This window comes from Catharus ustulatus, chromosome 13 (genome assembly GCF_009819885.2).
Source record: "Catharus ustulatus isolate bCatUst1 chromosome 13, bCatUst1.pri.v2, whole genome shotgun sequence".
Taxonomy (NCBI): Eukaryota; Metazoa; Chordata; class Aves; order Passeriformes; family Turdidae; genus Catharus; species Catharus ustulatus.
In genome coordinates, this window is record NC_046233.1 from 8,516,924 (window position 1) to 8,541,105 (window position 24,182).

Sequence of the window (24,182 nt, forward strand, 5' to 3'; positions counted from 1 at the left end):
GGCCCGGCTGGCCCTGAGCACGGAGCTCCTGCAGTGCCCAGCGTCCCTCATCTCCGGGGGCTGGCACCTGAGGGCTGCCACTGCTGCCAGGGAGCCGCTCCCCTCACCATCCTCCCGCGCCCAGCACAAGCGGGGAAATCGGCGATAGGCAGCAAAATCTGCGACAGGCAGGAAAATCTGCGACAGGCAGGAAAATCGGGCACAGCTTGAGGAGCCACGGTCCCTGAGCCACCCGTTCCGGCGGGCACCGATAGCGCGGTGACACCGCCTCCCGGCCCACAGGCGGGGCCGCGCAGGCGTGTCACAGCGCGACTGTAAGTCTCCATTTTGTGTTAATTTCTCCCTCTCGTCCCCGTCCCCGCCGCGGTGGCTCCGGCGGGAGGGGCGGCGGGCGCTGAGGGGGAGCCCGAGGGCAGCGCTGCTCCGCTCCCTCAGGCGGGGCCGCCCCGCGCCCTCCGCGCCCGCCGCCCCTCACGGCCCCGCCGTGCTCCTTCCCTCCCCGCCTGGTACTGAAACACCTCGTGGGGACGGTTCGCGCTAATTAAAAATGTTTTATTTGCCCCTTGTGAGCGGCAGAAATACGGTGTGTTATAGCAGATCCATCAATTCCCATGCTCCAGCAAAACGCAAGGCATTGCAACAACCAAGCCATGCTTGGAGCACTGAGACTGAGCAAGCGCTTAAGTTTAAAATTCTGTGTAAGGCAGTAACGCTTAGAACCATTTCAGAAACCTTCCGTGCTTTGTGGAAGTGTTCGAACAAGTGCTTTCATACCAGTTCCTAAATGATTTTAGCTGAACAGGGGTGGGCTGGGTGACAATACCATACATTAGATAAAAGTAGCTATGTTTTACCGAGGATACCATGTGTCCAGGAAATAGATCTATATTGCAGATTCCTAGTAACTCATTTCAGAAATTAATAAAGTTAAGATGAAGGAAAACAAAAAGCCTCACGCTGTACCCTCTCCCTAAAATAGTCCTCTTGTTCCTGGTTCTGGATGGAACCTAAAATGTGAGCTCAGCGATTTTCAGCTGAGAGCTGATTTTAGAAAAAAAAATTAAGTTTAAAATATTTTTTGGGGTGTAGTGTAATTAAAAATCTTACATGATTTCATAATCTTAAAATAAGGAAAATACAAAGTGGTTGCACAATATGTCCACCTGTAAGCAGTTTTTAAAGTATTTAATTTTTGAATGTTGGATGTTGGTAATTCAAATAAGACATTATAGAGCATGTGCCAGAGTCTTAATTTTAAATTGAATCACTGAAATGTCTAATGGAAAAATGGCATTAAATATTCTGTCTTTTTCCTCAGGACAAGATGTCTCATCTCCAATAAATTGCAGACCCCTGATTTCATAACCTGCTTTCACACTTCCCTTCCAATGCACTTTTAGACATTCAGAATAGTTTTAAATCTTTGAATGACAGGAGAGTACTTTTCCTATCTTTAAAAGTTGCATTCTGTGTGCTGAAAAATTCTACACACACTCCCCCACACCCACCCCACTGTTTTTTTTCCTGTGTTAGGCAGAGTGGTGGCAAAAGCTGAGTTTAGTTTGCTTGTCCATTCCACTATTTACTATGAAACCTTTAGTTTATTTCTTGCAGCTTGTTTTTCTTTTTTTTTCCCTTGTGAGCCATTTGGTCAGAGGTGCTGCTAGTTTCATTCAATGGGAGTTGTTACTTTGCCAAGTGTAGCACTTCTAATGCAAGTTCTAATTCAATCTCTTCAAAACATGCTATTATAATAATGCTAATTTAATTGGTATTGTAGTATTGAGAAAACTTAGAAGAATTAAGGCAGCAATATGTGAAGGCTGTGGAGCCTACTTGTTTTCATTCACTTATTTATTAAACATTTATTTGAATCCATTTTTCAGATGGTTTTATTCGGCTTCTTGTAATTTTGTTTTCTTTGTTATGGTTTATGTCTCAGTCTTAGAGTGCGATGGTAAGAATATGTTACACAAAGCCTGTAGTCTGAATAGTAAAATGTTTTAGTTTGACAGCCTTTGAACTGTGTGTTTACAGTTTCCATTGACTTTGCTAGTGACCAAGTTAATACTTTTACATGCTGGGAAAATGGGAGGATATAGAGATGCTGTTGGAAACAATGGGTCACCTCTTATAACTTAACATTGAACGTGGGATTATCCACTTGTCTTGCATATTACAACTGTGTATGTACTTTATAGGATTTGCCTTTTTATAGTTATAATGTATAATCCTCTCATTCGTTTTGTCATCTGTCACATGAATCCTTTTGTGAATTTGCAGAAAATTGAATTACTCAGTTTTATACATGTCAGTCATTCTTTCTTCTCTGCTATCTGCAGCTTCAATAATGTCAATTACATTTTTTAATTTTATAACTTTGCCTATTTCTGCAAAGGTTAAAAATATTGTCACTTTCCAGCTTTGTCAGCCGATTTGTGTATAGAATGGCTTTAGTGTGTAAATAAACAGCTTCCAAAAAATTGGCCATGCTTACTACAGAGGGCCAAATGTTGAGAGATAAAGTCTCCAAGAAGAATGTTGTTGACTTCTGTAGCTCAGATCCTAATGGGAGAATGATTGCAAAATGCAAATTGATTACTTTCAAATCTTTTGGTGCTGTTTAGGTAATGTTTTATTTTGGGCATCAATCTAAGTTGACCAGTATCGTCCGTATTTTCTCCTTATTAAAATAATATCTCAAGTGTCTTTTTTGTCTTCCTATAGATTTTTCCTCACTTAGATATAAGTTATTCTTACAGGACTACATGGTTTTGTTGCTTTGTTATTTCCATAAGCTCAAGGGGGAGATGGACGCTTTAAAGAAAGTCTTAATAAATTACATTCATTCTTCTTGTCTTTCTCTACTCCACCAGTAATTTATCAAATAAAATTCTTAGACATGTTTGGTGCAAAGTATTCCTTGTGCATCCTTATAACTCATGTTTTCCGAGTGCAGTGTTCAAATGCGTATGTAATTGTGGGTTTTGTTTGCTTGTTTGGTTTCTATTTATTTATTTCTTTTTAAGGCCTAACCAAATCTTTGTTTTGTTTGCTCATAAAATGTGTGCTGGGTTCCTTTGGGTACCAGGGAGGGAAATATAATTGTCCCTAAAGCTACAGGATAATTCTGAGTATCCATGGTACACAGGCAATGTCAGAATTTGAAACCTTTCACTTTTGCGTGTACATTTTTGTAGTGAAGGAGTTACCTCTCCACATAATGATGTGCACACAAATGGTGGATAAAATTGGAAAAGCAGCTTCTTAATCAGCATTTAGAAAGCTTTACTGGTAAAAAGGAAATTTGTGTGAGCTGAATGTGATTCCTGTTGGAAAGGGTTGGATGTGGCCCTGGTTGTGGCTAACCCAGCCCCCTCAGTGTCCATGCAGTGTTATTGGGGACTGTGCAATTCGATTTCACTTGTTCTCTCAGTGACTCAGCTTCTGAGAGGGTTTCTGCAGAAACCCTTAATTAAGACTAGTTCCTCCTCCCTTCCTTTAAATTTCAAGACAGTCTGCTAACTATATTCCTACAAGGAACTGGAAAATGGTTGAAAGAGCTCTCCCCCACTCTATAAAAGGCCCCAGAGTGGAGGTTCCTAGGACTATAAACCCTGGGAGGGCTGAGGGTACCAGGGGAGCAGCTGTTTGCATAGGTCCCTGCAGATTGTTACAGTGACAAGGTAGAATTTTTCAAATTTATAAAGCACTTCTAAAGGCCTACTCCTCTTGGAAGTGATGTGGCTATTCTAGTAGCTAACTTGAAAAATTGCAAAGAGATCTTGGAGAAAAAATCTGGTTTTAATCTTTTGGACAATACTAAAGAAAATGCCCTAATTGTGAGATTTAAATAAACCTTTTTATTTTATTCAGAGTATGTGCTTCTCCTCTCATCAGTTTGCACTGCAATACTGAATATTCCCAGTAGCTCATCAGATTTGCATTGTAACACATAACAACAGCTGCATTTGCTTCACATTTGTAGGTACTCCAAAGTAAAGGATTTCTGTATTGGCACTGCAGTGATGCCTGTTACTTTATCAAAATAATACTCTGTCTTACTGCATGAGGAGTCAAAACCCATTTATATCAATTCTTCTGAATGTAAAGGTTTTTAGCATTAATGTTTGCAGGGGTTTAGCAAGGTCTTAAGTCACTAAAAATCTGATGTGTCTGGTAGGTATTGGCCTTGGCAGATGTTTTGTTGTTCAGAAGTCATTGCATAGTGACTTGTTGGAATACTTTATAAATGTCATTTTATTTGCTTTCAAAACTATTTCTGAAATATTAAAGAATAAGGCTTTAAATTGGCATAGTGCTGATGTTTGGCACTAAGTTTGCATATTATTTATCCTGTTCAGTGTTATTATGCAAATACTGAAAATTAAGTACCTTCTAAACTGTTTTGCTGGATTTGTGCACAAGTCTTAACTGAGAACTAAGAGATAATGAAGGCCTGTTAGAGAGCAGCAGGTAACACATGAGGCTCAAATTTGCATTTAGCTGGCATTAGGAATGAACATCAGTGTTCTGTTAGTGAAAACAAAATAATGATTCCTTAAACTGGTAGGAAGTAAAGTGTTTCATTGGGATTTTCAAATAGCTTTTAAATAGCATTAATGCAGTAATGTTTTTCTAGATGGTCACTCAGATGAAAAGGTGCTTGGTTTTGTTGTTTTCTGTTGTTACTACTTTGCCCATTTCGATGCTTTACTGGGCTTTTGCTACCTTCCTGATACTCCCCTTTCAAAAAGAAAAAATGGAAAAAAAAGAAAAATCATTAATTTTGTAGACTTTTCCCATGATCTTTCTGGCATTTTCATGAATCAAAACCAACAGCTTCATTATTTGCTTGTTTAATATACAGTAGCAGAGCAACCAAGCTGACAGTCTTTAGATCTCTCTATGAAAGGACTTTGAAATTATACTTGCAGAGAAATGTATGTCTCCTTTTTATTTCTTGTGCTGGGACATCTAAGGATTTCAGGCTTTCTTTTCAGTGTATGTTGTGTTATTAAATATGTAAGAATTATATGGTTGTAATGAATCATAGAAGAGAAGAATTTGGTTCATTGCAGAGAAATTTTCGGGTGGAATTTGTTTTTAAAACAATATTAGAAAGAGAGGGGGGAAGGACAGAAGGGAACTTGCCTAAATCTGGGGTTTATGAGTCTCTAAGATATTTTTGATTAGGCAGATGTTTTGTTGAAGAAAATGGGTAGTCTTGTTTAAAAATACGGTTAGGTTCACATATTTATAGAAAAACCAAAATGCAGACAGAACTCAAATGAAGACCTAATAGTCTCCCTAGTATTTTTCTAGAAAATTTTGTGACCCTGGACTTCAGCTTCCCTTGCTTTGCAAGCCTTTATAGGAGTTGGATTTAAACTGCAGTGATGTGGTTTGGGGAAGTGTTGATTGTCAAATTACTGTGCCTGTTTTTGTGTTGCTGAAATCTATTGCCAACTAAAGTGTTCGGTTCAGTTTTCATCATAGACCGGTGTAAAACTAGTTATTTGCCTGTTAGAAACTGTAGTGAAATACTGATAGTGAAATATTTACATTATATATAAGAAGTTTTTATAAATGTAGCTATCATGAGTGGTCCTACTAAGAACTGAATTGGAAAAAGTTGTGGGGTGGGAATAGTTACTGGTCTGCAACTTTGTAAAACAAATCAGGATTAGCGTCTGAATTTCTATGAGAGGATTTAAATCAGGAAAGAGGTGGTTGGGTATTGAAGCTAAACAAGTGCAAAGAATCTTACTCAGGATACAATTTGAGGTACTCGAAAGTTAGACAAAACCACATTTTAGTATAGATATTTTGATAGGAGTAATCAAATAAATGAAAATTACTTTCTGAGGAAAACCAGTTTCTTTAAAGGTTTTTGTTTGCCTAAAGATGTAGAAAATTGCTTTAAAATTTGAAAGGAAAATACGAAACTAAAAGTTCTATTCCATTTGGCAGCTGTTCTTCCTTTGTTCTAGTGTAATGTTAGTTTTTGGTTGTGTGTGAGCATTCATTGTATATTGAGAATTGGAGTACAAAGGCAACATTAGAAGAGATTAAATCATTCTACATTATTTCTGAAATGTTTAATAGTTATTAAAACACTCACATTGTAACAGGTTCTGTTGTGTGTTGGGACTGGATGGTTCAATTATCAATAATATTTGCCAATATTGTAAAGAACCACCCATTGCCCTCTGTGTGATTTATTTCCACATGCCGGGGCCTCTGTGACTCTGTTTGCAAGGTCAGAATTCTTCACACTACAGACTGTGCAAGTGTCTGTACACAGTGATCAGCTCCCTTCTCAGCCCTCCTGATAAGCTGAATAAATTAAACTACTTAATAGGAAAAGATGAGGATATCAGATAGCTGTTGCAGACAAGCTGTAAAATTCTCTATGAGCAAAGGAGAGAGAAAAAGACCAAAGTAGTGTGGCAGAAGAGAAATGTGGTTGTTGCCAGAATCTGAAAGGGTTGGCTGGCCTGCAGCAGCTTCAGAGAATGCATCAGTGACACACAAATGGAGAAATGCTGTTCTGGAAAGCTGGGTTGTTCATGATCCCACCTCAACACGTGTTAGCTCTCAGCAAAGCTGGTTTGCAGAACACTGTTCTCTTGCTTATTGTCTCAGAGACCATGTCAAATAGTACCAGGTTTGCTCACAATGATCTGAGTGTGGAAAAGAGGACCAAATTCTTTAGAAACACATATGACTCACCTTGCTGCTCATAAAATTATAACGGTGGTGCAGGTTCTACAGGGAAACAGCCAATAAAGAAAATTAATTTGTGAGCTGTGAATATGTACAAATTCATGTAGTTAATTGTATTCACTTTATGTTTTCTTTCCAGCTGTTCTAAGTGGTTTATTAAACTGAACATCTCTCTGTAAATACTAAGAAGTGAAGCTTTAAAAGCAACTAGGCTGTGAGTGCTTTTAAAAGCTCCTAACAGGATTTTCCCAGGCTGAGATCTTTTTCAGTCCTAGCTCGAGTTTTTCTCAGCCTTAAATCTTTCTCAAAGGTAAGCATAAAAAGAAAAAGAATTATAGCAAAAGATAAACACTTACTAGATATGTAAGAGCTGTAACAAGGGGTGTTACTTTCTCTAAACCAATAAACTACTGTTCTTTCCCTGTCTCCAATCCTTTCTATAAATGTAAGAGTAATTTGTAGTAAAGTACTCTTCTTCACCTCAAAAAAAAGTGTCATATTACTGGTTTTTTTTTTTTTCCTCCACTTCTAGCCATACAGTGACAGTAGACCAGGAGTAATTTGGACTGGTGCTGTTAGATAAAGAACATTATTTGACAAAGCTATGTTGTCCTATTGCATCCCTCAAATGGGCAAATAATTAATGAGGATCTCTGAACTGCTCACCGTTGCTTTTTCTCAAAAGTACCAAAGCCAAACTTCAGCTTTTTAAGTGTCTTTGTTTGGCTGCATTTTACTTTCATGCTGTCTTTTCCAGCTGGGGCAGAACTCTCTTGTTGCTGTTGGCATGGAAGGTCTAATTTGATGGAGGTTAGACATTGTGAACCTACACAGGGCTTTCAGTTCCCCATGCTAATTATTCTCATTTCATCAGGCACAAGTAATAGAACCACTTGCAATGACCTCCTCTGGGGCTTGTATAAAGGATAAAGTTTCTTTCCTTCTTTTTTCCAAGCATTACAAGGAATGGTCATCTTTGGTGGCTATAAATGCTATTTAACTCGTGGTGTAATGTGTGCCCTCCCACAAAGGAAGGTGCTGCCAGCTAGTTCAGCTAAGGCTTATTTGTGTATATCTGAGAATTTCTGCTCTTTGTAACTAGAGATTTTTGACTAGTCAGCACTGCTTGTAAGGTTATTTATGCTGCAGATCTTGATATTTTTTAGTCATTAGCACTGAAAAATCTAAGATAATCAATATAACTGAGAAGCTTTAAGCAGCCACTGCATGCTAGGAGGATCAAGGAGACAACTACAGGCCACTCCTACAAAACCTGATTTTTAAAGTGTTAGTGTAAAGTACTTTTTTCTTTTAGATGTCAGTTTTTCATCTTAACTGAGACAGAAACGTGCATAACTGACAGAAAGGGCTTTTCTCTCTAGACCTGAATTATGCACCTTAGCTTAAGGGAGTAGAATTTCAGAGGAATCTTTTCTGAATCTGAGACTCTTAGGGATATTTAAAAATATTTAAAGATGGTTTTATTTTGTAAAATGTCTTTTTCTTTTTTTTTTCTCCTTAAGTAGCTTTGTCATCTTTGCGTTACTACAAGGAACCTGAGACAGACTAACATTGTGCAAATCTGATTAAAATTATCTGTGCTGTTTCAAAGGTCAGGTGCACTCTGTGAATTTGCTTTCAAATTATTTTGTTTATTCTGTGTACAGAATATTCTGTATGCATCTTGAACTCTGTAAAGGTCAGGAAAGGAGCTTCATTTTGGAATTTAAAAGAAGTTGGGTTTTTACTGCTGATAGCCCTGGTTAGTTTCATTTGAACTAATGAAAATTGTTTTCCTTTGTTGGTTTTGTTTTGCTGTCAGTTTTATTTTTCTAATGAAATTTGTTTGTAGCTATGAGGTCTATTTGAAAATAAGACAGTATTAGTAATACATTTTATTTTTTTCATTTTTTTCATGATCTTAAAAATTAAGTACTTTGTGTACAAGTTAAGTGGTAGTCTCACTTTTGGCTTCTTTAATTCATCTGGTAGGCAGTTTTCCCAACTAGAATAATATGTTTAAAGGATGCACAGCATTGAACTATCTCTTGTCAGAATTGGTTTAATAAAGTGGGCATTCCTGTAGAATTTATAACAGTCCTGCTATTAATGTTCAGGTTGAATAATATAACCACAAAAGGATTCCTGTGTGTGTTGTGAAGTGTAACTAATTGCAGTTTTCGGTCACAGAAACAGTGACAATTAGTAAGAAGTGGGCTTCTATTAAATACAAAAGGAGCTGCATTGTAAGAGCCTAATTTTTGTCCTAAAAAAGGCTGTTATATAAACCCCCTTGCATTTCAGTTCTGTCTCTAGAATGATTGAAATATTTGGGGTTGTTTGACAAAAAGTTTTTTAAAATGATACTTGTAGGAATAAATTAATAATAATAATAACAACAACAATAATAATAATAATAACTGATTATTTTATAACAATTATTATTAATAATTATAATAATTCTTTTCACTAAAAAATGGGTATCTTTTTCAAAGTTTACATCTTTCACTTGGAAAGTCTTGATCTGTTTAACCAAATCAGATTTTCCTGTCAAGAGCATTCTGACATTTCTGACTTAAGGAGGTGAAATCTGGATGAGGCAGAACATGCTGATTGAATGAACATAGTACTAAAACTTAACAAAACTCTGTGTCTTAATGCACATTTTACTGGAAGGATGGACAAATGTTGCAGTTATGTGAGAGGTTAAGAAAATGGTTCTGAGTTTTCTTCTGTGTAGAAGAATTTAAATCTCACGTGGGCAGTTGTGGTGCTTTCGAAAGTGAGAGATGTCGCTGTAAGCAGAACCCTCTACTTTGTACAAGATTAGCTCAGTGTGTGTTTAACCTACAGTGCCTTCGGTCTGTGTGCATGTAACCAAGCTTGGCCATTAGTAGCAACAAATTGGTCACTCTGGTTTCTTTTTAGTTTACAGAGTTGCTTTAATGAGTGGGGTGTTTGCCCAGGGTGCTTGGCTCTGATTTCATGGGGCAACCACTGGGTGCTGGGGTCTCCTTTGAGGGACACAGGAGATGGTGGGGCCTTGACTGGGTGCCTTTGCTTGTGGGGGTTTTGCCAAGATGCTGCTCCTGCTTTGAGGCTCTTCTTTTTCTTGTCTACTTTTTACTAATTAGTATAATCTGTAAGCTTCCCTCCACTGATTCATTATTTTTGGTAGCAGACACTGTCATTTCTCTTTACCTCAGTATTTCAATGAGAAAGATTTCTGTGTCAACTTTTCATCAGTTTTGCTATTTGAGTCCTAGTCCATTAGTTAATTTTAGTGTCTTATACCTGTTGTGAGGTGTAGCCTTCCCAGTGTTGAAACTGAAGCTGTTAGGATATTTGGATTAGAACTTAGAATATGTTTTATAACAAAAAACCCCAAAACTCCAAGCATTGTGAATACCTGACTTACTTGGAAAAATTTATGTTATATAATATATTATCCTATTTTTCACTTTCCCAAGTGTCAGGGAAAAAAAAATGGCTTCCAGTATTGTGATACTAACACTTTTCATGTTACAATAGTTCTGATGCATCGCTTGTTTTGAGAAGATTTGCTTAGGTGGGATCAAATCCCAGTATGGCAGATGCTGTGATGCCACATCTCTGGGAGGAGAGCTTGACAATGAGAGTTCCAGACCAAGTATCAGGATCTGAATGCAGGGGAATGGAGAAGAACAGAAAGGAAGAAATGGTGGAAATATTATTCTTTAGAGGAATATTCATAATATTTAATTTTGAGAGTGACATGTAAGGGCTGGTGTTACATAAGCAGAATTCTTATATAAATACTTTGGATGCTACTTAAAGCTTCTAAAATTACTTCATTATTTTCTTCCAGAACTGCATTGTAATATAGAACCACATCCATATTCATATTTTTACATGTAATAAAACATTTGTACCAGTGGAGATCTTTTAAACTTTGATATACAAAAGAAACTCTTTTGAAAAGTTTGGGGTTGGTTGTTGATTCTGAGGTATTAGATACTAAGCATCCTGTGAGATAAATTTAGAATCCTAGAATTAGGAATACTTTGTCCTTGAACTCTTTTGTTATTATTTGATACTGAGACCAGAGCAGTGGCTTTCTGTGTATGGAAATTCGGTGTATGGTGTGACTATGCTGCTGTGGGCACTGCATCATCCTGTACTTTGCTGCATTTGCAGATTTATTTTATTGTCATTAGGAAGTTTATAATGGCTATTTCTCTTGCAGTGTAGGAGTTAATTCCTAGATAGAATTCTGTAATGGATGGTTTCAAACTGGTGTAGCTTTATCTGAATATATATATATATATGTATTAATTTTGATGTATTGTATTGAGTCAGTTTTCTGCCATGTTGTGGTGGCTTGCTTGGCTTCCCTTGGGTGCTTCTCATTTACGCTGTGCGTGCAATGCAGGTGGTTCTGGGCAGCATCCTGGGGCTCTCAGCTTCCTGTGGATGTGGACTGCAAACAATGCAAACTCAACCTGAACACAGCTGATGTTTTCTGAAACACAAAGCACAAAAGGGCCTCGCTGTTCCTGCAGTTGTGTGTGCACCTGGGATAGGAAATATCAGTGCCTGCTCTTGTCTTCTGGCGACAGCACTGCTGCTTTTGTGCCTGTAAACTCCTGAGGCTGAAAAGTTGTGGCTGGATTCTTCCTTGGGCAATATTCATTCTGTCCATAAATATTATGTGTTTCTCTTGTTATCTGCTTAGGGTTCCATGATCAAAATTGGCTAAATTGCTTATGCATTTGTGGAGTTCCCTTTTGTTTTGGAGAATGTGTACCATGTCTTCAGGAAGTTTGAAGAAAAAACTGGAGAATACAAAGAATTAAGTATTTGCCAGTGTTGATGAAAAACATAAGTAAAAAAAATTGATAGCATTGTTTAAATAGCTGCTCATAAATGTGTAAGATTCTCATTAGTCCAACATCAGAAGTGTAATGAATATTAATGAATGAGATCAAAGACATTTAGAAATCAAAGCAAGTAAACAACAATTATTTTTAAGAATTATATAAGTTTTTAACTGCACAAAAATATGAATCATCTTAACAGAATGGCTCCATGAGAAGTTTTTCTTGAAAATATTTTTCCTGAAAATTTTTGTGTTGAACTAGAAAGGCAAGTATGTAACATACACCAGAAAAATAGATACATCAAAACCTGAAGTATAGAAAATGTCTTCATTATGTTATATTGAAATCCTAAATTAAACTGTAAAATCTAACAGACTGGGAATTTTTCCTTGGCCTGAGTCCATGATTTGAGCTTGACTTAGACTGTCAACACAAATTGGTAAATATTGAGAAGGAAATTGCTTTTGGATGTCTCAGACCTTTACTGGTTCCTTCTGCATTTCTAGTACTTTTGGACTAAAGTTATCCATGCTGAAACATATACATTGTGTAATTGTTAAAAAGGAGAGTTTTACACGTCATTTGATACATGCAAGATTTTGATCATCAAATATCAGAGTATGATCAGAACTATCTTCATCTCATTATTTGCTTTTCCAAATCTTATCTAGAACCAGCCTGTGGTGTGATCTGTTTAGCACAGTTATTTCATCTTTGAACAGTGTGTGCTTGTAATATAGCTGGGGTATTTCAACACCACAGGATGATGTGAGTGAATTGTTCAAGGCTAAGGGAAATAATGGAACAAGTTATTAAATATTACCATCCATTTATCTTTACATTTTTACTATCATTACTTTAATAGTTATTTTATTTCACTAAAAATAAAATATTAGTTTTTATATGAGATGATGAGCTAAACAAAATAATAGGTATAGGCATGAGTTCAGGTATCTTTTATTTTTATTTCTGCAATTAAAGGAAACATTTTGTATCTGTATCATTTTCAAAGGCCACAATGGTGATTTTGGTGCAAGGCCCATCTCCCCTGGTGCAGCATGGACAGTGTTGTGCTCATAAAGCACCCACCCGCTCTGGGCAATAGTGACATTATGTGACAGTTTGTGATTCCTACGAACTTTAATGGCAAAGAGGACCCTTCAAATAGTGCCAGAGAAACAGTTTCATTTTGAACCTGGATATAAAGCTAATGGTATCTAACAGCTTTTAGTGTCACTGAATCAAATTCCTCAAGTAGAAAGAATGGGTGACATTCTGTTTTCGAGTGACCGTGTGTTTGACCCAGTTTGGCGATGGCGGTGTCATCACAATTGTATCTTGCTGCTGTAGGCTCTTGCAGCCTGACAGGCGGAACAAGTTGCTTTAGCTCACAGAGCTCATCTGTCACACTGAGCAGCTTGCAGGTTTCTATTATCTGAATGAAATGTGGAGTGAGGACTTCTCCCTGCTCCCTGCCTATCAGCATAGTCAGCAACCTGCTCACACCCCTGGTAATGGACTGAAATGAAATGGTGGAAGAAGAGAGAATAAAAAAAACTGTTTCGAGAGATGTAAATGTAAGCCACATTTAGTAATTAAATGACATGTGGTTCAAAAAATAATAATTTAAAAAACCATGTCCAGGAACTAGATGGAAAGTTAATTTCCACAGAATGATTATAATTTTCTTATCTGAAATGAGAGATGGAAAGCTTTTAATTGTATATTTAAGACCCAAAACTAAGAACAGTTTCATAATTCCGTAGGGCAGTGACAGGCATCTGTTTTTATCACAAGCACTCAGCATTTGAAGTGTTCAAACCTTTATCGAGATTTTATTATATTTTCCCAAAATAGTGCATCTAGAATTTTGTACCCTAGGCCAAATCTTGCCATAATCTCTACGCTCTTTGTAGTTCTGTGATAGGAGTAACATTAGGGCACTGAGTTTGTGCCAGTTGCTCTTTGAAATTCATATGTGGCTGACTTGGCTGCTTTATTCTTGCAGTGACCAAATTTTAGTTGTTTTGGGAATATTGACAAAAGATGCACAAACCATAATGCTTAATAAATGCTGATTAGTGGTTTTTCCTATGTTAAGCATAGGAAGAAAATTTTCTAGCTTGTTATGTGTAGTTTAAAAAATGTTTTTACTACAGTAAAATTTCCAAATAAAACTTCAGCTAGTAACAGTCACCAATGATTCACATGTGACACATGTCAGGAATGCCCTCTGGTATTCAAAAATGAGATAGATTGTAGTGGGGGAGAATCCTGTTAATAATGTTTTATTCAGAATGATGCTGTACAACATTATTCAAAAGGAATACACCAGTTGGTATTTTCATCATGGAAATGATGAGCTGAATCACCCCAATCTAATGAAAAATAGGACTATGGAATATATGGCATATGTATGAATTAGGAAGATATTTATATCTTTGGGTTTCACAGCTTCAGTGGAATAGGAAGGGTCGTTCTGTGGTGATCGATGGATTTGTGGTGAATTGCACAAGATCTGAGAAAATGAGGATTGCATTTATCACATCTAAGGGGAATGTCAAAGTGTGTGTGTCTGCCCATAACCCCATCAGTGGTAAAATGATGACAATGTGCCTCTGGGAGATACAATCAATATGACTGCTGTAAAGCTCAACAACGACTGATGCCATTCTATTTGATGAGTTCTGGGAGTGGCCTAGAGAAAGAAAAAACAAAGGAAAACATCAAGTTTGTACCCAAGACCTGCTTGAAAAAAGTTTGAAATAAGTCTCATAAAAGTGAAATGGGACATAATGGTCTAGATTTGAAAAATTAGATAAAGGTGTTCAGCTGAATTCTGTTTGCCTGGTCATTATAGGCAGCACTTACACACTATATGATCATTGACAGCATGACAGAACGAGAATGAGTGTGTGATGAACTCAGAGTGCAGTTTGTTGGGAAAACCAGTAGTTGTTAGTTGGCCTCCTTAAAGAAAAATCTTAAAAAAGAAAAAAGAAGAAGTTGATGATAATTCATTCCGAAAGCTCACTGGTTTGCTCAACAGAAATAAATCCTATGATTTCTGACCAGAATAAATCAATGGCAATGTCACAGATAAAGAATATCCAGAACAAGCTCAGAAGTAAAATGTAAGTGAACAGGAACATTTTAAACAGCAGAATGCTGCTGCTTCTGTCAGAAAACCTGTAATACATAAATGTATATAAACCCATAAAATATAAAATGTATTTCCTACATTGTTTTCCTTTTCCCAATAAAAACTCTGAAACCTGAATCAGATTTTCTGTGGGCAAGCACAAGGGATTTCTGAGGGAATAACCCAAATGCATGCTGATAAAAACATGCATATGTAATATATAGAGGCACACTTAAAAACCCTCTAAATGATTTCAGCATTTAGAAATGCTGCAAGAAGACAAAAGCACCTGAAATCTGTGCTCCAACTCTGAAGTTCCTAGCTAAAAGATATCCAGCTTTGTTCCTTGACTTGAGCTATTTTTGTAGGAATGGGGTATCTTACTCCTTATGTAGCCAGCTCTTGCTAGTCTTAAAAATTTGAAGAATCATTATAATTTAGGTGCAATTCTGAAATTTAAAGAGGGAAGAGGGTAGAAGTGGGAGGTTTTTTTGAGCCGTACTGAGGTGCAGACAAGATGTAATTCTCCGTCAATTTTTCCAGGAAAACTGAAGGAAAAACTAAAAAAAAAATTGGTTTTCAACAAATGTGTGTTTCTTTTTGTGCTAAACACAGCTAAAAAATGTACCTAGGGCTATGAGCGTGATAGAGGTTCATAGCAGTAGGGATCAGAAGAGATCAGTGATGTGTTTAGTTGGATCTCCTGTGTGGGGAATGTAAATGTCGCTCCCGATGGAGGCAGGTAACGTGCTCGGCTGAAGTGGATCTGCTGGAAAGCTTGTCCTAATTTGAAAAGACTGAGAGGGATAAAGTGTCCACTTCCTTTGGTAGTTAGTTCTACTTGTTTGTTAATCATCTTCCAGATTTAACTTGAGTTTGTACAAATGGATCTTTTGTCTGTGTTGAGTTGTCTCAATGTGTGGATGTGCAGGGCAGTCCCTTTTAACTTCTGAGGGAATTGGGACTGGCAAAAATTGCTTCAGCCTTGGCTCCCCTCTCCATGTACAGGACTGCTGGATGAATTCAGTGTTAGTGACCAAACAAAGGTGTCATTAAAGCAGTAGAGGGAAGCAATATCTGTTAGTACAGACTTTTTTTCATACACTAAGAGCTGTACAAAATAAACATGATTATGAATGTATTGGCCAAACACTGATCTATATATTTATTATCCCTTTGTAGTCTTGAATTACAGAAAGAGGATACTCTGAAGGGAAGTGTATTCCTTACATTGCAGTGACAAGCATTGCCTTACACCCTTTGTGTTGCATTTGAAAATCTGCATGCAGAGTTTAAAGACAAAGCTGACAGGACAACTTCTTTAACCACCTGGCTTCCCTATTTGACAAAAGCTGAGTGATAGAGGAAGAATGTAAAGAAAGTTGATATGCTGAGGGTCTCCAAATCTTAGAGAATAAATGCTGATTCTGCTTTGTTCACAGTGGTTAAGTTGTGCTGGTGTAGTTATGTTTGCAAAGATTAATGCCAGTGTATTTAAAAATAAATGCACTGGACCAGCATCTGCTCTCTAGATTAATAATGCCAGGTAAGAAAAACAAGAAAATTGAAAGTGACTTTTTAATGGTACTTCTGAATTTGCATGAGGCTTGCTTATGTAGTAGTATGCTTCAAGGATTTCTATGGAAATCAGGAAATTAAGATAGATAAGGCTGCATGACTGTATCGAGCGGATAAATACCTAAAATTAAGGTAGCAGAGCGTAATAGTTGTCTGTGTGTGTAATATCACAATAATTTTAGTCTTTGAAGATAGTTCAGTATTCAGTACTTGCTCATAAATGTGTAACTTAATTGTTCTTTGATTAATAGCTAAAGTAGAAATAGGGTGATTTTCTTCCTAAAAAGAGACTGGATATTAGGCAGCCTGACAGAGACCCATTTTCATCAATAAGCTATTTTGCTGAGATTCAGATATCCCATAAGCTTATATTTCTTTCAACAACTTCATCTTTTCTTTTTGCACTTCAAATTCACCTTTTTCCGTTACTTTCAGAAAGTTGAACCAGGATAATTAAAGCATCCTGCAACATAAAAGAAAGATGTAGAAATTCAAGGTAGTCACATTATGCAGTGAAATTTAAATTGATATGAATTTGTATTATTATAAATAGTAAATCACTGTGATTAACTGTTTAAACACTGGTTAAACACCAGATTTGTATAGCCCAGAAGAAGCAAATGTATGCTATGATTTGGTGTGATTTGCTTTTTTCCTGATCGTGTTTGCCTTTTATGACATGATACATTAATTTTTAATATATGTAGGCAGTTGAGCTGTTAATAGGTAGAAAAATATATAAGAAAAAAGAGATTGGAGCAAGCAAATATTTTTAATGAATAAAAGTATTTTCAAAGGAAAGTATTTAAGAGAAACTAGAAAGTGGAGTTGTGTACGTGGCAGCAGCACTCTGTAGGTTTACAGCTGTTTGTATCTGTCTAATCTTTTTATCTAAAGTTATCATGGTAACTGTGGTGTTGGCTGCCATAGGTGACCTTGAACCAAATAACCTCCTTATCTTTAATTTAGATAAATTTGGCTTCCATTTCATACTCACACATGCACACACCCAGTTCTTTACCTTGATTTGGGAGCAGAGTGAAAATGTCAGTTCGCAATGATCCCTCGCAATACCTGTGTCCTTTAGGTGGCACATGTGCACAGCTGCTGTCAGGTGCTGTTCCCTGCATTCATTGTCAGACGTGCTTTTCCTTGGAGAGATCCTGGCAGGAGGAAAGTTCTCTGGAGAGGAGGTGGTGACTAATTCTGCCCTAGCATGAGCACATTTCGTAGATGCTCTAGTCCGTGTAGATAGATCACACACCTTTGTTGTGAGCTGATGAACACGAGCCAGCTCCACCCTGAAGCTGCTGTCTCACCCCTTTAACACTAAGTTAAACCCAAGCTGCTATGATTTGCCCCTTAGCATCAGCTACTGATCTGGGTTTGATGTCAAATTAAGAGAATCGTGCAGCTTTTCTTTGGACTGAAGAGGCAGTTTAGGTCTGTCCTTTGTGTGTTAGTGGAATGTTAAACACACAGCCTGGGTGAGCAGAAAATGGCAGTGGAGCATCTCGGCTGTAGAACCTTGTCCTTGGCTGTAATGGAATTGCATGTGGTGATCTTTGTGTCTTGTTGAGAGCCTGATTGCTTTGCTTTTGAGCCCTGAGCAGCCCTGGTGAACTGAATCAATTTATCTTTTTGTGAGAACATGTGGCTTGAATTCCTGATTCTCTGGGCATGTTTGTGTTTGAGCTGGTATTGTTCTGGCTCCAGACAGAGAAAACAGGAGTTCTGAAGGGAAGTTAGAGAAGAAAGCGTCTTTCCTTCTGTAATTCTGTGCTCAGTTCAAGTAATCAGCAGAGGAGTTAAGAATTACAACAGTTCTCTTTCTTGGTTATTTTTGTAATGTGGAATATATATTTAGAATTGTTTAGGTTGAAAAGACCTTTAAGATCACTGAGTCCCAGCATTAGCCAAGCACTGCCACCAAACCATGTCCCTAAGCACCACATCTGCACATTCTGTACTTGAATATAGGATGCTGGTGTACCTAGAATATATGAAATGTAGGACTTGCTGATCGTGTCATTGAGCATTAAGTCTATGTACTGTCAGTTTTCAAATAGTCTCAGATTTTCCAGATGGAGGAAGAGTGAATAAAAGGATAAAAAGAATAATAAAACCTTAATCACTGACACATCACTACCTGGCAATAACAGTGCTATTTATTAGGTGGTAAGATGGAAGTGTTCCATTTGCAAAGCAGCACACAATGTATTCACATTGTTTTACTGCTTGCGCTGCAGTGGATCTAAATTTGATCAAGTACCTTTGTCATTGAGAGGCAATAAATGTTTCCCCACTAATTGTTTCTAATGCATTTCTTTTAATTTATTGTGGACAGGAGAGTTGGAAACACTGAAAGTTGCTCAGATTTCACAAAAGAGCTGGAGCAATCTTTCCTTGAAACAAAACAGGAGTGTCGAGTTCCTAGAGGAAGTAGTGTTGTTCCCTGAATGCATTTTTATTTCAGCAGAATTATTGAGAAATGGCTTAGTAAAAGCAGTGAAGACCTGTTTTCCAAACCAGCTCTTTCATATGTCTGTGATTTTTAAGACAAATTTCTCTAGTAGTGTTTACTCATGAAATGACTTTAATATTTTTCTGGAACCGTTGTATATCAGAGACATCAGAAGGTTATATAGATATACTCTGAGAATATAATTGCATTGACCAGTATAGACTTCATTTTTTAAAATTATCTGAATTTTGGAAGTAGCTGACTTTGGAAACCTGCTATGTCCTGTAGGAAGCAGCACGGTAGAATGGGAATGTGTAGGTAATGTGTCCTTTTTAAAGACAGAATATTTGTACTACCAGAATACCAATTACAAGATTGGCCCTGCAGAAGAACTGAAAGGTGATTGCCTGAATTAAGGTGACATTGGGTGTGAGTGTGATCAAATTTAAGTTCCCTCTTACCAAACACAATTGGTAAGCCCTTAGAATCTCCAAATAAATACTTGTGCTTTAAGGTCAGTCCAGACCTCATGGATTGCTTTTCCTTTCCCTGATAAAAGCAGATGCAAGCATGCCAAATTGCTTTGCACCAGCTTAACCCCAGCACTGTTTGAATTCATAAATGCTACAAAAGGAAAGCTTATTACTGCATATGACGGTGAAGTGGGAAAATGTCATGCCTACCTAATCTATTTCCTGGGAAGGGGAGAAAAATCATTTTATGCTTTTACTAAGACCTGGGGAATAAAGTAAGGACTGCATGTGATGCTGATAATCAAGGATTGTCTTTCATATTTTAAATTGATATCAACCCTGTATTTTCTGTTGTCTCTGATATATTTTCTCAGAAATTAGAAAGTAAAGGACCTTTTTCTGTGTTGAATTAGAATACTATCCTGTCTTATATAGTTTTTATTTTTTAAACTTATTTTGCTTATTTTTTTACTATTAAGGAGCTGTTTCTCTGAAGCTCTTTGTTTAAGGATAAATTGTTCAAATGCTGGCACCTCATTTAGCAGATGAAACAAAGCAGTTCTACATTTAGGCTTTAAATGGTAACTATAGCAGTATTAGAAAGGACATCAATGGGAGCTTTGCTCTGAATTGATAACAAGTACATAGTTTTAAATAACTTGGAGAAGAGCAAAACACTCCTACAATGGAGCACTTAAAGGGAAAGTAGGTTTTCACACTGTGAACAGTGTTCTTTGAAAGATGGGAGAAGGTAAAAAATACTTCAGCACAGTACAGTAAGTTAAATCATTGCATTAATTGAACATTTGTCTGTTTGCAGTGGTTTTGCTTTGTGGATGTCAGTAAGATGAATGGTTGAGAAAGGAAGTGAAAGGGAGGCAGTAGTGGGTAAGGTTCAAAACAAAGTAACTAGCATTCATAGGGTGTAATTGTGGGTAATGTGTTAAGCTCACTTTCCTAAAAGTGGTTCAGTGGTGTTTTAAACTACTACCTGTAATCGATTAGTAAAGCTACAAACACAATTTTTGTCATAATATGTTCTTCAAGCTTTAAGTGAGGATAACTAACATCTTGTGTTGTATCAATGAATCTTATTTGATTTAATCATAAATGTTATGCAAAATTTTACTTCATTGAAAAGTTGAAATTCTACATCTAACAGGTGTTGAATCCTTTTCTTTTGTAAGGTGGTGCTTAAACCTGAATGCCTCTCATTGTAGTTCTAAGCCTGAAATGGGGCAGATAATTCTTAAGCTATTTGCTAGGCATTCTGTCAGCCCAATGAGATATAGACAGGATTTTATAGGATGCAGATGGCAGAGGAAAAGGTAGTATTTCACTGCTAGCATGAGCTTTTCATTTTGTTTCTGATGACAATGCAGTTATTAGGTTGCTGGTTTTCTCACAAAACATAGTGTGTGGCTACCTAATTAGATTGCTTTAAAGCTGGTTGGAAATGCCAATATATTTCTTATAATCCTTTTGCCTTGGGTTGCTGTTGTTAAAGGCTAACTTCTCAGTCTTGGGAAAAAGGCTTGTTCACTGGGCTAAACATGAAAAATGCATTATGCTTGATGTTCTGCTTGATGCTCTTGGTTAAAGTGTAATGTGCAACAGAATTCTCTCTATACTGTGTCTCTTGAAGCTGTAGCTGCTGGGCAATAATGGGAAAACAATGCTCAGATTACAGTTAGAGGGACTCTACTTAATCATAGTTGGTAGGAGATTAAACTTTAATCATTCAATTAAAGCTTTTGGTGCAACTTTTTAAAAAATAATATCAGTAACTAAAAACTTGGTCTGGGTGTGTGTTATCTGGCACTCCAAACAGCATTGTCTTTGTATGGCATGCTGCATAGCATTGCAAAGGAAGGGTTTGCATTTAATAAGGTACTTGAAGAATGTGGAAGGTTTTTATTTTTTTAATATGCCTTAAAAATGTCCATGATTGAAACCTACCTATCCAAGGCTTTAGTGTACACTTTTAGCTATTAAAAAGAGAGCCCACACTTCTGTGTGAGAGCAGTAAGACTGAAATACAGTTTTAGGGAATTGCTTATTTAAAGGTACTCGAAGGCAGTTACAAAGAATTGGTCACCAAGAAGATTTAGCAAAGAGCTTTGAATACTTAACAGGAAAACTTGACACATTCAAGCCCCTCCAGTTCATGTAGCCTCAGGGTAAACACAAAACTAAAGTTTGAAGCCATTCAGTTGTCTTGTGAGCAAAAGCAGATCCCAAACTGGCATGTATTTATTGTTTTATTGAAAACACTTCTGAAGAAAAGCTACTGAAATGCTGCTAAAAGGTAGAAAATAACCTGTTTGTTCCAGCTGCTCCCCTGGAATACCGTGTCTGGTGTCAGTCTCAGCCCTGAGAATCTGTCTTGCTGGTCAGGAGTGGCTTCACTGTGCAGAAACTCAAACTTGGCTTCAGTGCCACTAAGTAAGGATGACTTTTGACCACATTCTTGGTATGAAATGCAGTCTTTTTGGCCTTTCAAATGTTGGTACTAATGGTTAGAATAGAGAAACTTCAGTAGCCAATTGATTCTTTTTTCCAGCGTCAGCATTCTGTATTCTGCGTGAGGAGCATAAATCCTTGCTATAATTCACAAGAGCAGTTTAAAATAATAGGCAAACCTGTTAACCTGCAGGTAGGTAAACCTGCTTATTCTTCTTATAATGAAAATGAGATGTTGAATAAGACATCAGTAATCTGAACCTATTATGTTTTATGCTATTCAAGTCAATACTTTATAAATATTTGTTTTGGTACGTTCCTCTAGTTAATGCTATAGTAATGCTAATCACTGCTGCTGTCAGTTTAAACAGTGTTGCAAACTGAATTCCTTCCAGGAAAATCTGTGCTGACTTCCAAGCCTGGACCATGCTGAAAGGTCCTAAAAGGTACTTGGCTATTTCTTATGTGTTTAAAGATTCATTATAAGAATAAAGATTTCGTGATGAATACAGAATTCTAATTTAATTGGAGAGTATTAGAATGCACTTTTTTCCTTCTTCGTAGAAACTGTTTTTTTTTTTTTTTTTTGTTTGTTTGGTTTTTTTGTACCTGGCAAAAGCTAATTTAAGCCAACCAGATTGCACATTTGAAATGTACAGAAGTTTGGTCCTATTTACTGAGTATTGCTCCCTGGGTATATGTCAGCTTCCCCTGACAGGACTGACAGATGCCTAAATGTAAGAGATTGTTCTTGTCATGGGAGGCACTGACACAAATTCAGTTGTGTGGGTTGTTGGCTCTGTCTGATGTTGTCCCTTCTAATGCTACAGAACAAATCACCTTGCACAAGGTAAGCAGCATGCCCTGTCTGCCTTTTATTGAAAGCTGTTTCTTCTGATCTGTCATGTCATGATGTCCTGTTTGAACAGTGCTCTTGCACAGTCTTGTGTTCAAGCCAAACTTTCGCAGCAGTTTTCTGTTGCAGAGTGATCTCATACGCAGCATTTGACTGTGGATGAGTATCAAAGGGCCTGTTCTCTGCAACATGAAAGCTTTTACCTGCTGTGACTAAACCATGTGAAATTGTTACAGACATGCAGGTGCATTGTGTGTTGGCAGGAGTGTTCCAGCATAAATACCTTTGTTCAATCACCAGGTAATGAAACCAATGAACTTCATTTGTCTCCTTCATGTGAAATAAAGAAACATATTGACTAAGGGAGATCTTGCTGAAGGAGTATTTGATTCTAAGGAAATTCCATTTTTCTTTTAAACTAGATTTTGTTCACTATATTTTGTGGGTCTTCTAATTGCATGTTGTTCAGGAGAGGTTTACTGTAAATACTGCATAACATGCTCACAGCTGTATTGAAAGAATGTGAAGCTACAGCTTCCTTGAACTAATTAAGCACTTCCTGGCTTTGTTAGTGTTCAGAAAATTTGACAACAGTTGTATTGTACTTTCCCCTGTATGTTTTGGAAGAGCTGTATTGTAAATGATACAAGGACAAATCTTTTCCTAGAGTGATACCTTCTGTTGCACTGCTGACCCTGATGGAAAAGCTAAAAAAGACTTTTTTTTCTCATTATCAGCTGTATTTCCCTGTGCATATTGTATAACAAAGTAATTTTGTAAAAGTGAGGGAAGGATGACATTTCTGGTGACACTTGGCTTAGGAGAAAAAGTGTTTGTAGAGAACTCTGTTCTCCAAAGGAGGAAGATGCATTAAAAGTCTAAAAGAGAACTTTTGGAATAAATACAAGTAAGGGCAACCCTCTTTCTTGGGAGGGGTCAGTGTGAATGAAAGCTTAAAACCCCACAATGGTGTATGGAATCTCTGTCCCCTAGTGTCCATACTGCAGAATACCATGTTTTGAGCTTGAGTTTTAGAGCAAGCTGCCATGGGTGGGGATGAGATGTTCACTTTTGTTCGAGCTGTATTCTAGTCAAAGCTTTCCCTAGGTTTTTTAGAATAACTAGGTTATACTTGGGATGTGAAAATGAGATATTGGTTAGCTTGAGAATGCAAAAATTCAGAGTATCCTGGAGTTATTTTATTACCATGATAATGTTTTTAATGTTTTGATAGACACAAAGAGGTGGAAGGAGCAGAGGCAAGATACAGTTATCTTCAGTAAGATGAAGTAGAGTTAATAATATATTACTTTACTTGAAAAACTTTTAAGAATTTTTTCAGAAGATATTTTGATGAGTTCAGAGAGAAGTTGGTGGTATCATTAAATAAGTTGACAACTTCTGTAATCAGCTTTTTGGTATTATAGCTCAAGGGAAAGTCAATAAACTTTGATTCCCAGATTAATGTAATTATTTTTTCCCCCTTTTTTTTTCTTTTTCTTTTCTGACTCCTTCTGCAGAAGAGTGCAGTAATATAATATCAGATGGCCAAAAGCAATTCAGTGTTCAGAAAGTCAGTGTCCCCTAGGATGACGTACAAATGTAGGAAGACTGGGGG

The 24,182-nt window shown here is 37.1% G+C and overlaps 1 protein-coding gene across 1 annotated transcript in view; it reads left to right on the top strand.

Annotated features, from left to right (window-relative positions):
• The first annotated feature begins 233 nt into the window (after window positions 1-233).
• The window catches only part of FHIT (fragile histidine triad diadenosine triphosphatase), a 531,592-nt gene continuing 507,643 nt past the window's right edge, over window positions 234-24,182 (top strand). Inside the window, exon 1 of the mRNA XM_033071650.1 lies at window positions 234-314. The gene's annotated coding sequence lies outside the window, so the exon portion shown is untranslated. The remainder of the gene's footprint in view (window positions 315-24,182) is intronic.